The following is a 13,573-nucleotide window of genomic DNA, read 5'->3' on the forward strand; positions in this document are numbered from 1 at the left end:
CTACCGTCATCGTAGTACTAAGCTTAAGGTACGATGCATGTTTTAGTTATAACAAATATTTGTTCTGGAAATATTGGATCATTTAGCAGTGCTCATTCCTATCATCTTCTCAGTATTACTTTCATTTTAATTATTCGTTTTGCTAAGATTACAGACACCAAGATCAGCAGTCCAATGTGCGTGTTACATTGACAAAAAGAAAACTGTTTTATCGTCTTCTTGCATCATGAAGTAATTAGAAAGACGATAATGCAATTTCTTAATCAATAGCACGCTAGCTGTGACTGCTTCAAGCCACGTGAAACTGCAAGTAATGATTATTCTCATTTCATAATGCAATATTTTATGACAATGGTCAATCCATGATTCTTACACCAATTGTGATTGATAAAATAGTAAGCGAAATCTCAGTTTCCAACTTTTCCATTGAATAACAACATCACTTTTATTTTGTTACATCACACTTGGCGCCCGAACAGGGACCTGACCATAAATTTGTTCAAATTCTTGGAAAAGTTTCTATGTGCTTGTGTTAATAAATGTTCTGTCGTTTCATGTACACATCATCTCTCTGTGAGAAAGATGGAAAATATGCTGGTTGATAACGCAGTTTAATTACCGAGAGGAAGGAAAAGAAAAGAGACGCGAATTTGCTGAGACAACATAGCGGTAATCAAGCCATCAAAAAGTAAGTCAGAATTTTGCACACGCAGTGGAGTACTTCGGTAGCGACATTGCTTTTCTAAGTCGATCCACATCCTTTCTATCTCCTTTCCGCTATAGAACATCTGCTTTATTTTATCTTTCAAAGTAAAATTCTTCGTAGTCTGATAATAGAAATTTTTTTCCATTGTTAGAATAGCTGTATTACATTTTCAACATGGTGGATACTGTGTGCAATTTGCAGTGAAGAGCATCGTCTGAAACGTTTAGGTTCCATCTTGTCTTCTCGCCAGATAGAATTTCATTTGTTGTTCACGCGAGTGCGGTGCTCTTAGGGGACTCGTCACGTCACTGGCAAACGTCGAAAGCCTTCGTAGCATGTGATTTACTGACGAAAATGGCAGATAGTAAACAGACAGGTGACAACAGGAGACGGGAGTGAAGACGTTAACAGTATTCCATACCCTTTACAATCGCGAACGGTAGGTTCCCGTGTGGAAACTGAACTAACCATGTCTGTAACAGGGGAAAGTGACCCTAAAGTAGGGTGACCAAACGTCCCGGAAAACCGGGATTGTCCCGGTTTTCATCCCCGTGTTCCAGTGTCCCGAAAATTTGTTTCGGGACGCTCAAAAGTCCCGGAATCCAGTTTTTAAATACATTTCGTGAAACTTTCTCAAATTTTTGGGATCTCGCTATATTAAAGGAAATACAACACAAGAAACTAATATAATTTAGCTTATTTGTCAAAAACCTCCATTGTCCCATACTAGTAATCACAGTATCAGTATTGATACACTCGGGCAATAATTTACTTTGAGCGGTACTTTGGCCAACAAGTAGTAAGTTGTATTATTGTAACAGAGCTATGAAACCGTCCGATTGTCGCGCCACTTACATACTCATTGTCCATACTCATTGTCAGAACAGTGTAGTAGTTGATGTTTTGTCAGACAAACTGCAATAGTTTTTTCTCATATTAGTGATATTATTGCTGCAATACTGTGAAACGCAACATTTGCCGAAACGTGCCGCGAGTTCAGTGACTGTTATTCCAAGGAATGGGATTTCATTAAGAAAGGTCGTTTTGATTATGAATCAGTGTGTTCCGTATGTAACTGTTTTATTAGTATAAGTCATGGTGGACGTTCCGATATAGTTGATCACATCAGGTCACAGAAACACATTAACAGATACAGTGCACCGAGCTGCAAAAAAACTCTACAAAATTATTTTGTGAGACATCAGTCAAGTGAAGCGACGAAAGTTCGAGCAGCCGAGCTTACACTAGCCTACCACACGGTAAAACATCACCAAACTTATAGATCTAGTGATTGTACTAATAAGCTTAACAGCATTATGTTTGATGATTCTTCCATTGCAAAAAAGTTTAGTTCAGCAAGAACTAAAGTGTCAGCCTTAGTGAAAGGAGTTATTGGTCCCCAGAGTGTACAGGAAAGCCTTGAATACATCAAAAAGTCTTCTTTCTACAGGATATCCAGTCATAAGGCCACTAAAATATTTCCGTTTGTTGTTCAATTTTTCGATATTAATCAGGGAATTCATACCAAACTTTTGAAGGTGAGTTCCCTACCTAATGAAACATCTGATGAAATTTCAAGATTTTGTATGAATACTATCGAAATGTTTGATCTTGAGAAAAATAAATGTGTGGCATTTTGTGGAGACAACACCAACAGAAACTTTGGTGGTTTAAAAAGACAAGGCAAATGCAACGTATTTACCAAATTAAAGGCAACATTGCCTGAAAACATTGAAGGCATAGGGTGCCCTGCACATGTTTTACACAATAGTATGCAGACATCTGCTGACAATTTAAGCTGTGATGTTGAAACTATCGTCATGAAAGTATACTCACACTTTTACATATATACTGTTAGAACAGAGAGGCTTAAGGAGTTCTGTGATTATGTGGGAACTGAATATATGAATGTAATGTGTCACTCGAAAACTCGCTGGTTATCACTGTTTCCAGTAGTTGAAAGAGTAATCCACCTGTTTGAACCGTAATAGATTTTTTCCTAAATGAAGACAAAGCCCCCAAAATATTGGTTCAGTTTTTCAGTAACCCTTTAAGTGAAGCCTACTTATGGTTCATTCACAGTCAGCTTAGCACTTTGCAGCATGGGATAAAGGGAATTGAGGGAAGCACGAAAAGTGTAATAGAGGTAAATGGTGTTTTGAAAAATACTCTGGAAACTGTTACTAAGAGGAGAGAAGAGCAGAAGTATCAGGAGCAGCGGAAAGGAGTTTTAGAGAAGAAGTTAACAAGTTTTATGACACTTCTGTAGAATATCTCAGCAAGTGGAGCGCCTCATATTTACCCTCATCGCTGGTGTTTGATTGGATGTTAGTGAAGAGAATGCCAAAATGGGAAAGTGTTGAAGAGACAGTTTCTTATTTGAAGAGTAAAGAGATTGAAATCGATGATTCCATTTTCTTTGATCAGTTCGGCATACTGACAAATTTTGTTGAAGGAAGTCTTCACAAGTGGAATGATGAAGGGGAGAAAAAAAAAAAAACGCCATTGGAATGTGATGAGAAGTGGGTGAGTTTTTTAAAAAGCTGTTACTGTCTTCAGCATTGATCTGAGTTGGTAATAATTGCAAGGTATTTATTTGCAATCCCAGCCCATAATGCCAATGTGGAAAGAATATTTTCGTTCATGAATATCCAGTGGACTGATGAAAGAAACAGAATGGAGGTGGACTCTCTTGAAGCAATCCTGCAGATCCTGTACAACTACAAAATGGACTGTGCAGAGTTTTATCACTGTGTCTCAAAGAACAAAGACATGATCAAAAAGGCTGGAGGCAGTGAAAAATACCCTTTTCTCCAAGGACAGTCAATTCCATCTACAAGTGCTCAGTAATATTAAAGCTCATGTTAATATTAACTGATTAAAAGTTGAATGGCTGTAAAATTTTGTAAAACCGTAATACATTTCTTTATTACTGTATACGTTTATCAAATGTCATTAATTATACAGATAATCTAGATTATATCAATCTTTTGTATCCTCTTATTAGTTATAATAATCGGGTTAACAAAATTTATCAACAAAACATCAATATTTAAAATTAAGAAACCTGGGTACATGTGGAATGAGGTGTCCATTGACACCCGGGTGAATGTGTCTCGGTTTTCACTGAAAATAATTTGGTCACCCTACCCTAAAGTCCAAACTCTTCCCACTGTCGCTCCAAATGACTTTGGTGCATTAATGAAAATGCTGAAACAACAGTTTGACACAGTAAATGAGCCTATAAAAACACAAAATGAGACTGGTAACGCCTGATTAGATGCTGTAAGCGAATCAGTAAAAACACAACTAGGCACAATCAAAATAGTGCCGGCCGGAGTGGCCGAGCGGTTCTAGGGGCTATAGTCTGGAACCGCGCGACCGCTACGGACGCACGTTCGAATCCTGCCTCAGGCATGGATGTATGTGATGTCCCTAACTTAGTTAGGTTTAAGTAGTTCTAGTTCAAAACAGATCTGCATAAAGAAATTACGGCTGAATTAAATACCCATTTGGGTGAGGTGCAAACTAAGATCAGTGATCAAATTCAGAAAATGCAGAAACAGGTGAAAAGTGAAATAGCTGAAGTATCTGGAACATTAAACACAAAAATTCTAGCGGCTACCAAAGAAATAAACTCAGTTAGAAATGCGGTATCTGACATTGAAGGTGTAGTAGAGTATCTGTCGAGGCAGATAGACTCAATCAATATTGAAGAACAGGTTAAGAGCACCGTGAAAGCACACGCGGAGGCATTGTCGGAACACTACGGTGAATGGATAAAGGGTAAAGATATTTTTATCGAAGAGAAGGTCAGAGAGGAGCTTAGGGAGACTGTCAAGGATGTGACATATGAAATCTTAGCTGCTCCTGGTAAGTCGGGAGACACAGTGGTTTCTGAATTGGGACAGATTCGAAGGACCCTTACACGGGATCTTCCCGAGTGGAAGCAGCAAGTAGTGGACAAAGTCAGAATGCTGAGAAACTGGGTAGAAAATCCGCACACGCATACACAAACTGTAGGGAACAACTCTATAGACGGTGACGAATGTCAGTCAACTCCTTGTGGTTCACCGCCTGATTACATGCAAAACAAAAGTCCTGTTGAGCCCCGAGTAGGGAAATTAAATGACCCGCCCACAATTGTGAGTTTAATGCAAGAGGAAAGTGTGATTAAGCATCGCACTTTTTCCTGTTTTTCATCCGCAGAAGCGAGAAATACACCCGATCGTGTTCCTAAAGAATTTTTCCGGCATATTTCCCAGGAGCTGGACAGACAGACAGTGTATTCAGTTCGTCACTGGATTTATTTCCGGTGATTATGGGGAACGGAAATGGTAGACACCTGTGGGAATTATAAAGAGTTTGAGAAAATGTTCTTGGCAAAATTTTGGAGTAATGGGGTACAGCAGAGATTAAGGAAGAAGGTGTATGGTGCGGAAATTTTCAATGAGAAGCATGGAAGTCTCCGGCGATACTTCGAGAAGTATCTAGCAGAAATTAAATTCTGGGATTCTGCGATTACTTCCAAGGACGTAATTATGATTCTCAAAAGAAAACTCACTGTGTGTATCAGAGAGAAACTAGTAAATGTGTCTGAAGAAGACACGGATGCATTCCTTTCTGTGCTGGATTCCTTAGATTTAATTAGCGAGGATGTGTGTTCCAAGGTTGGCAGCGGCGAATTCTTCTCTGGCAGCCAGCAGAATGCATCGCACGCGGACAACAATGTGCCAAAGGAGAGAGCTCGCTACTGCGATCACTGGTACCAACCTGCCAGCCGTTATGAAAACGCAAACGGCAATAACTTTAAACAGAAGCAGAAAACCAATTACAGTAATCAACAGAGATACCATCCAATTTATAACCACCAGGTACAACAGCAGTATGTAAACCGGCCATTTAATTCTACGCCTGAGCAGTATGGAAATTCTCTACAAACGAGTGGTAATTTTTCAAATGGGCAAGTGTACAATCAAATTTATAGGTGGAAAAATGGCAAGTGGCATGGGCAAGGCGGAGACCACCCAGCACAACATCAGAACCACTTTTCACACGATAGAGGACCGTGGAACAATTTTCAAACGGCACCAAATGCGAACGTTCCTTCACAAGGAAATGGTTTTGACGGCAACCAAAAGATCGGGCGACAGCAGCCGTTTCAAGTATTCTATTCACAAGTGAATACACCCACTGGATTTGACCCCTTTACACCGGCATTTGTACCACATAACCAGCACCAATATGAAGCGGAACAAACACTTAAGGCTATGAATGACAAACAGACTAAACATCCTGCGGAAAATTAAGAGGCAGCGCCTTTCAGCCTCCTAGAGGTCGCTGCCGGTTCGAGTGGGGTTACTAACGAATACTCTGAGTATGTTAACGCGATTCGGTACGACCATGAGACCGACTTACGAGAAAACCTTGCACCTAACAAAGAAGTTCAAGACATTAATGACATTTATGATGAACAGGTCGAGGCTTCGATTAAGATTTCTATTTCCAACATTCCTGTCACAGCCTTTATTGATACAGGAGCAAACATCAATTTCATGTCATCATGTCTCTTCAGACAGGTGTCTTCTGTTTCAAAAGTTTTATCATTGCCGATTCAGGGTTGCTCCATATCGGGAGCGATTGGTCCATTGAAACAAAGAGTTAGTTTACAGATGCAGCTTCAACTGCAGATAGAATCTGTTTTGGTTTCTTACTTCTTGCGTACTGGAAATTTCCTTGTGTGAACTGTTTACGATAAGTATTGTGTTGAACAGCGCCCCGGACTACATGGTAATGGTTGCTGCGCGGAAACTTTAACTATTAAATGTTAAGTGTGGAAAAATTGTTTATAGTGATGGACATGAACTGATATTTCTTCAACAAGCTGGAGCAGGAAATCAAGGTTGCAGGAAGAATTTTAATTTAACTTTAAGTTAGTATAAAAAAAAGTGCTTGCGAGGTGATTGCCCGGAGCTATATAAATATGTAAAGGTGAGAAACGGAGGAGGATGCGTAAATAAGCACTTCTCTCAGGGTACAAGAAGATTTATAGATTTATTTTTAGTAATGTAAGTACTTGAAGTTCTGTTGTAAAAGCCCAAATTACCTGCTTTAAAAAAAAAAATACATGTTCAAAACGTCCAGACAGTGAACAGGAGTGGAGGAAATATCTTAGCTTGAAGTTCAGTGAAAGCGTGATGTTAAATGAGAAAACAAGTGGTAACCCACATGTGTTCACGCAAGGGGACGATAAGCTGTAGTAAACTAAGTTATAATGTAGCGTAAGTACTCCACGAGGCCATTAATTGCTATGAAAGTAAACTGTTTCCTTGTGATCTGAGCCCAGTCTAAAGAGTATATGTGGAATATTAGCTGACAAATTGATTTCAGTAGAATCAAGGTACTAAATAACCACACAGCAAGCCCCCTGTATCATAAATAAGTCCAAGTAAAGATCTTCAGAAGTTTTGTAGTGTAATCTAACGACCATTCAATACCCCAATTGAAGGCTAATTTAAAGAACAAGCAATGCAGTGATATTTAAACTTAATACTGACTATAACCAGAGTAAGACATAGAAGTAGCAAAGCATGCTGTAATGAAAGAGGATTAAATTTATATATGAGCTTATGTTTATGATGATAATTTTATTTACATGCAGATTTTATTGTAAAAATGTCTCCTAAGACACTCCTCTTATGAAATCCATTTTCCTTGTGCCCATTCCTTTTGATCCTGATTCATTAACCCAGACCAAGGGTCGACTTGTAAAAAGCACGTGTGCTTGGAGGCAAATCAGTGCTTATGAGAAATGAGACACGTAGCGCGATGAACTTCGCTAGCTTTGATAATGTTTGTTATGGACAGGTTGCGTGAACCCAGTGAAAAATAGTAGACACGTGTTACCCTAATTTTTTTTTACAGAGAACGATTGCTGAGTACATGAAGCGAAGAGGGAGACCTATTGTTATCCAGTCTGCCCTCAAATATAAACATTTTGGCAAGCACAAAGGAAAGCACAAAAGAAAAGGTTCAGCATTAAATGCGTATTTGTTAAGTAGTAGATATGCTACGTGGCAGTAGAAAATGATCTTGGGTGCACTAAAGAATAAATACAACGAGTGTTGTGAAATCTGTAGTTTTCATAATTAGGAGATGAGCCCTTAAAAGAAAGTTTGAAAGAATATTTTTAGATTCACTAGTGAAAGTAAACCTTGAGATATAAAGAGTCCATTCATAAAGCAGTTGTTCACTGGACTTAACGAAAGGAGTGACCATTAATTGTATATATTTGTTCGTAGTAGAATATAAGTCTTTCTGTACCAATGGAGGAAACCTGCAAAACTGATTGTTTTGTAAATGAACGCTATCAACGGAGGAACTGAGTACAAATGCTGTGTGAAGATGCACACTCAAGTGCGACGTGCATAATAAAAATAACTGTTCAGCATGTATTAGTGGTAGTGTTGTACTGCAAGTGTAAAAAGAAGTCAAGGCTACGACAACAGGTGCAACACACAGTTCCGTGTTGTTATAAGTGCAGTGACAGCTAAAATATTCATCGTCCATCGTCACTTACCTGTGAGCCTCATGGGAGGCAGTTGACAGGGAAGTATGGAGGCAGCTTCAGTGCCCGGCTCCTCCGATTGCAAACGCACACGGGGTAAAACAAAAAGCGATCGACGACCAGCAGATCTGTTACAGCCTGAGCACGAACGGATACTGAGTATTGGAGCTCACACAACACCGTGCAGCCGCTGTGAGCGGCTGACGTGTGTGTGACGAAACAATCACTACTTTAAACTGCTAACCACCATGATTTTAATCGTACATACTGGAAGAATGACATTTGCACATTCGTGTGACTACATTTTCATACGTAAATTAAGCAATTTTCTTGAGTTGAAGTTAAGATGAGTGAGAAGTAGATTGTCAGATTACTCAGACCTTAAAGCCATTAATACAGGCAGTCCTGAACACTGCTAAAATGAATTATAATCCTGTCTGTTGATGCACAAAGAAAACGAATATGCACTATAGGAAGACTCTGAACTCCAGACCAGTACCGATCCTTAACAAATGTATCCAATAGGTTGTAAGTTATACTAATAATTTTCCACTTCTTTTGTTTCATATTGTAATTAAAAACCCAGGAAGCCACTTGAATTCTTGGCACCACAGTGGAAAGGACAGATGTACTGCGTGATGAACGCCGTAGACAGCTAACACAGAAAGTGAAGGCATCACGAAGTGTAGTGCTACGTTATTAAACTGTAAGTGAACCGCAATGAGTCAACAGAGGCTCGAACATTCTCCACTCTAGTTTAGTAAAAATAAACACTCACTGTACTCATGTATTAGTTGTTAAGCTTAAGAGAATGTAAATTTTGAATTCTATCCCCTGAAGTGAGAAATGAATGTTCACTTATTGTTATAAGCACATATGGACCAAACTTAAATATGCACATACATGTGAATCTTGGTATTAAGGAATGAAGTGACTGATGAACAATGAGTGAAAAACTTGGTTTTGAAAAATGATAAATATCTTATATATGTTTATAAATGTAATTTCAGTTAATGTACTTAGTACGCCAGTAACATTATGTAAGTGTCATACCAAAAATCACGAATATCTCATGAGGATCGAGGTAATCCTCTGGCATTCCCTCTCTCCTCATGGGAGGCAATGTGATATTTGCTATTTTTGGCTTCATTAAAACAGCAAATAGTTAATACTTTCAGCCAGAAGGCAAATACTTGTTTATGAAGAATGATTAATGTATAATAAGGCGTCGCATAGCGACGGTGGAATTTCCTAAATAAAGTAATTCGTCATCTTTGGGCGGCAACATGAACAGAAGAATATGGGTAGATATGCGATCGTTTACTATTTTGTTCGCTGGAGAACAAATGAAGCCTTGAGCGCTAAACACTTGTACTGTTTTTCTTAAGTAAGACGGACGCCGATTTGTGGCGGTCTGATCTAATTTTTTTTTTACTAAATAAATAAAAACGTGTTCCATCTAAGTTTGAGTGGAGTGTGAAAAGAAGAACTGTTATGACTTATTGTGACTACGCACAAGCGACTCAAGAGGACAATGGCTATCTTTATAAAAGAGCGCTCAATGGACATGAAACGGACATAAAAATCTACCGTCATTGTAGTACTAAGCTTAAGGTACGATACAAGTTTTAGTTATAATAAATATTTGTTCTGAAAATATTGGATCATTTAGCAGTGCTCATTCCTATCATCTCCTCAGTATTATTTTCATTTTAATTATGCATTTTGCTAAGATTACAGACACCAAGATCAGCAGTCCAATGTGCGTGTTACATTGACAAAAAGAAAACTGTTTTCTCATCTTCTTGCAACAGCTTTAATATTGAATTTCCCTTTTGTGTGGTGTGGTGATGATGTTTGGTTTGTGGGGCGCTCAACTGCGTGGTTATCAGCGCCCGTACAATTATCCAATCTTTGCTCAGCCCAATTTCGCCACTTTCCTGGATGATGATGAAATGATGAGGACAACACAAACACCCAGTCATCTCGAGGCAGGTGAAAATCCCTGACCCCGCCGGGAATCGAACCCGGGACCCCGTGCTCGGGAAGCGAGAACGCTACCGCGAGACCACGAGCGGCGGACCCTTTTGTGTGGTGTTACAGTTGTTTTTGCGCCCTTAGGAACTTTCTCGTCCCTTAGGAAATTGTTTTGTCATAAGAATAACTTAACGACCGGGTATGATCGCATCTACGATAAAAGACGATAATGCAATATCTTAATCAATAGGACGCTAGCTGTGACTGCTTCAAGCCACGCGAAATTGCAAGTAATGACTATTCACATTTCATAATGCAATATTTTATGACAACGGTCAATCCATGATTCTTACGCCAATTGTGATTGATAAAATAGTAAGCGAAATCTCAATTTCCAACTTTTCCATTGAATAACAACATCACTTTTATTTTGTTACATCACAACCTGTAAAGTCACTATACCTATAGCCAGGGGCTTTACTTACTAACTTTCAACTATCTTGTTTATTATATTTAATACGCATGCTATTATGAGAACATACTTTTGTTCATTATCGGCCAGTTGTGATTATACACTCCTGGAAATTGAAATAAGAACACCGCGAATTCATTGTCCCAGGAAGGGGAAACTTTATTGACACATTCCTGGGGTCAGATACATCACATGATCACACTGACAGAACCACAGGCACATAGACACAGGCAACAGAGCATGCACAATGTCGGCACTAGTACAGTGTATATCCACCTTTCGCAGCAATGCAGGCTGCTATTCTCCCATGGAGACGATCGTAGAGATGCTGGATGTAGTCCTGTGGAACGGCTTGCCATGCCATTTCCACCTGGCGCCTCAGTTGGACCAGCGTTCGTTCTGGACGTGCATACCGCGTGAGACGACGCTTCATCCAGTCCCAAACATGCTCAATGGGGGACAGATCCGGAGATCTTGCTGGCCAGGATAGTTGACTTACACCTTCTAGAGCACGTTGGGTGGCACGGGATACATGCGGACGTGCATTGTCCTGTTGGAACAGCAAGTTCCCTTTCCAGTCTAGGAATGGTAGAACGATGGGTTCGATGACGGTTTGGATGTACCGTGCACTATTCAGTGTCCCCTCGACGATCACCAGTGGTGTACGGCCAGTGTAGGAGATCGCTCCCCACACCATGATGCCGGGTGTTGGCCCTGTGTGCCTCGGTCGTATGCAGTCCTGATTGTGGCGCTCACCTGCACGGCGCCAAACACGCATACGACCATCATTGGCACCAAGGCAGAACGACTCTCATCGCTGAAGACGACACATCTCCATTCGTCCCTCCATTCACGCCTGTCGCGACACCACTGAGGCGGGCTGTACGATGTTGGGGCGTGAGCGGAAGACGGCCTAACGGTGTGCGGGACCGTAGCCCAGCTTCATGGAGACGGTTGCGAATGGTCCTCGCCGATACCCCAGGAGCAACAGTGTCCCTAATTTGCTGGGAAGTGGCGGTGCGGTCCCCTACGGCACTGCGTAGGATCCTACGGTCTTGGCGTGCATCCGTGCGTCGCTGCGGTCCGGTCCCAGGTCGACGGGCACGTGCACCTTCCGCCGACCACTGGCGACAATATCGATGTACTGTGGAGACCTCACGCCCCACGTGTTGAGCAATTCGGCGGTACGTCCACCCGGCCTCCCGCATGCCCACTATACGCCCTCGCTCAAAGTCCGTCAACTGCACATACGGTTCACGTCCACGCTGTCGCGGCATGCTACCAGTGTTAAAGACTGCGATGGAGCTCCGTATGCCACGGCAAACTGGCTGACACTGACGGCGGCGGTGCACAAATGCTGCGCAGCTAGCGCCATTCGACGGCCAACACCGCGGTTCTTGGTGTGTCCGCTGTGCCGTGCGTGTGATCATTGCTTGTACAGCCCTCTCGCAGTGTCCGGAGCAAGTATGGTGGGTCTGACACACCAGTGTCAATGTGTTCTTTTTTCCATTTCCAGGAGTGTATATCTTAGTAACTAATGGACTCAATTAGCTGTCTTCTGTAAGTCAAGTTTAAATAACTTAACAATACATTTAAATCACAGCTGTTGCATTTGCCACTCAAGGCAGACTTTTATCTTCAACTTGTCTGGGTAACTGCTATTAAGGTTTGCCACTGAATTCTTTCATTATGTACCAAGTGATCAATTTCATGAATTTGTTGTATCTAATGTGCTATATTGTGACACACTCATTTTGAGTATTTGGTATATTGTAATGGGTTTTCCAAAACTGACCATAGTAATCTGAATTATCTTAATAGTAATATATAAACGTCCTTTATCAGAACAACGCTCCACTATGGAAACACGATAATAAAATGCTATGCTGCTCTCATTTATAGAAACAACACTTGTTGCTGCATGAACAAGACCCTGATCCAGAAAGGCTGGTTGACAATTCCTTTTACTCCAAAGATGGGCTAGATCATAACACTCGTTAAATTGCATCCAAGTATCATCTCTCCTTAAAGGTGACATGGAATTTGATGGTATTAAGATAAGCCAAACATGTTGAGATGGTTCTGATATCTGGGGGAAGGAATACCCATGTGGTCAAAGAGGATTTGAGCCAATGACCCACAACAGACCAGCCTTCACCAATCAAAGGCGGATGATGGAAAGCAGCTATGGAACAAGCAATATCAAATAGTATTCTGGCATCGCAGGATGGGTGCAGAGTGCAGTTGTAATGTTACATGTCAAGTATAATGGAAAATGGCACTGTACACCTTTTAGGCTCTACGAGAGGTGGAAAATATCTGCATGAAGAAAGAGAAAGGTTTTAAATTCAGGAAGACTGATCAGAAGCAGTAGACTGCCTAGGCTTTTTGTTTGTGCAGAGCTGCCCACCTAGCACAAGTGGATATTCATCATGCATCTCCACCTGCTGGAGAAGACAGAAGACTTTAATTAATTCTTTAATTATATTCAGTGTTTCTTCTTCTTCCTCTTCTTCTTCTTGAACTTGGTATGGAGTGAATACTTGAGGCAGAAGTAAATGTTTGAAATGAGGTCCACAAGGCTGGACAATACAACATAACCAAGTTGTATTGTCCACTGACGAGAGAGTACAAGTTTTAAATGGAAAAAGGTGTTCAGGTGCTTTTGCAGCTAGATCAAGACTTAAGCTCACTCTCAGTGTATTTCTTAAATCTTTGGAGAACAGGACCCGGTCACAGCACAAAAAAGAAGAGAGAATGGAACTGAATAGCACAGCCAGCTCTGGATTCTGTAATAAATAATATAGCCAACCATATATTCAATGAAGTAGTGTCAGGCAAGTATACGTGG

The 13,573-nt window shown here is 40.7% G+C and overlaps 1 long non-coding RNA gene across 1 annotated transcript; it reads left to right on the forward strand.

The window, feature by feature from the left end:
• The first annotated feature begins 205 nt into the window (after window positions 1-205).
• LOC126176822 (uncharacterized) lies at window positions 206-9,345 on the forward strand. Its single transcript, XR_007535667.1, has 3 exons — window positions 206-310; window positions 583-688; window positions 8,860-9,345. It is a non-coding gene; the product is annotated as an uncharacterized LOC126176822 (long non-coding RNA).
• The last annotated feature ends 4,228 nt before the right edge of the window (window positions 9,346-13,573 follow it).

Source organism: Schistocerca cancellata, chromosome 3 (assembly GCF_023864275.1).
Source record: "Schistocerca cancellata isolate TAMUIC-IGC-003103 chromosome 3, iqSchCanc2.1, whole genome shotgun sequence".
In the NCBI taxonomy this organism is placed as follows: Eukaryota; Metazoa; Arthropoda; class Insecta; order Orthoptera; family Acrididae; genus Schistocerca; species Schistocerca cancellata.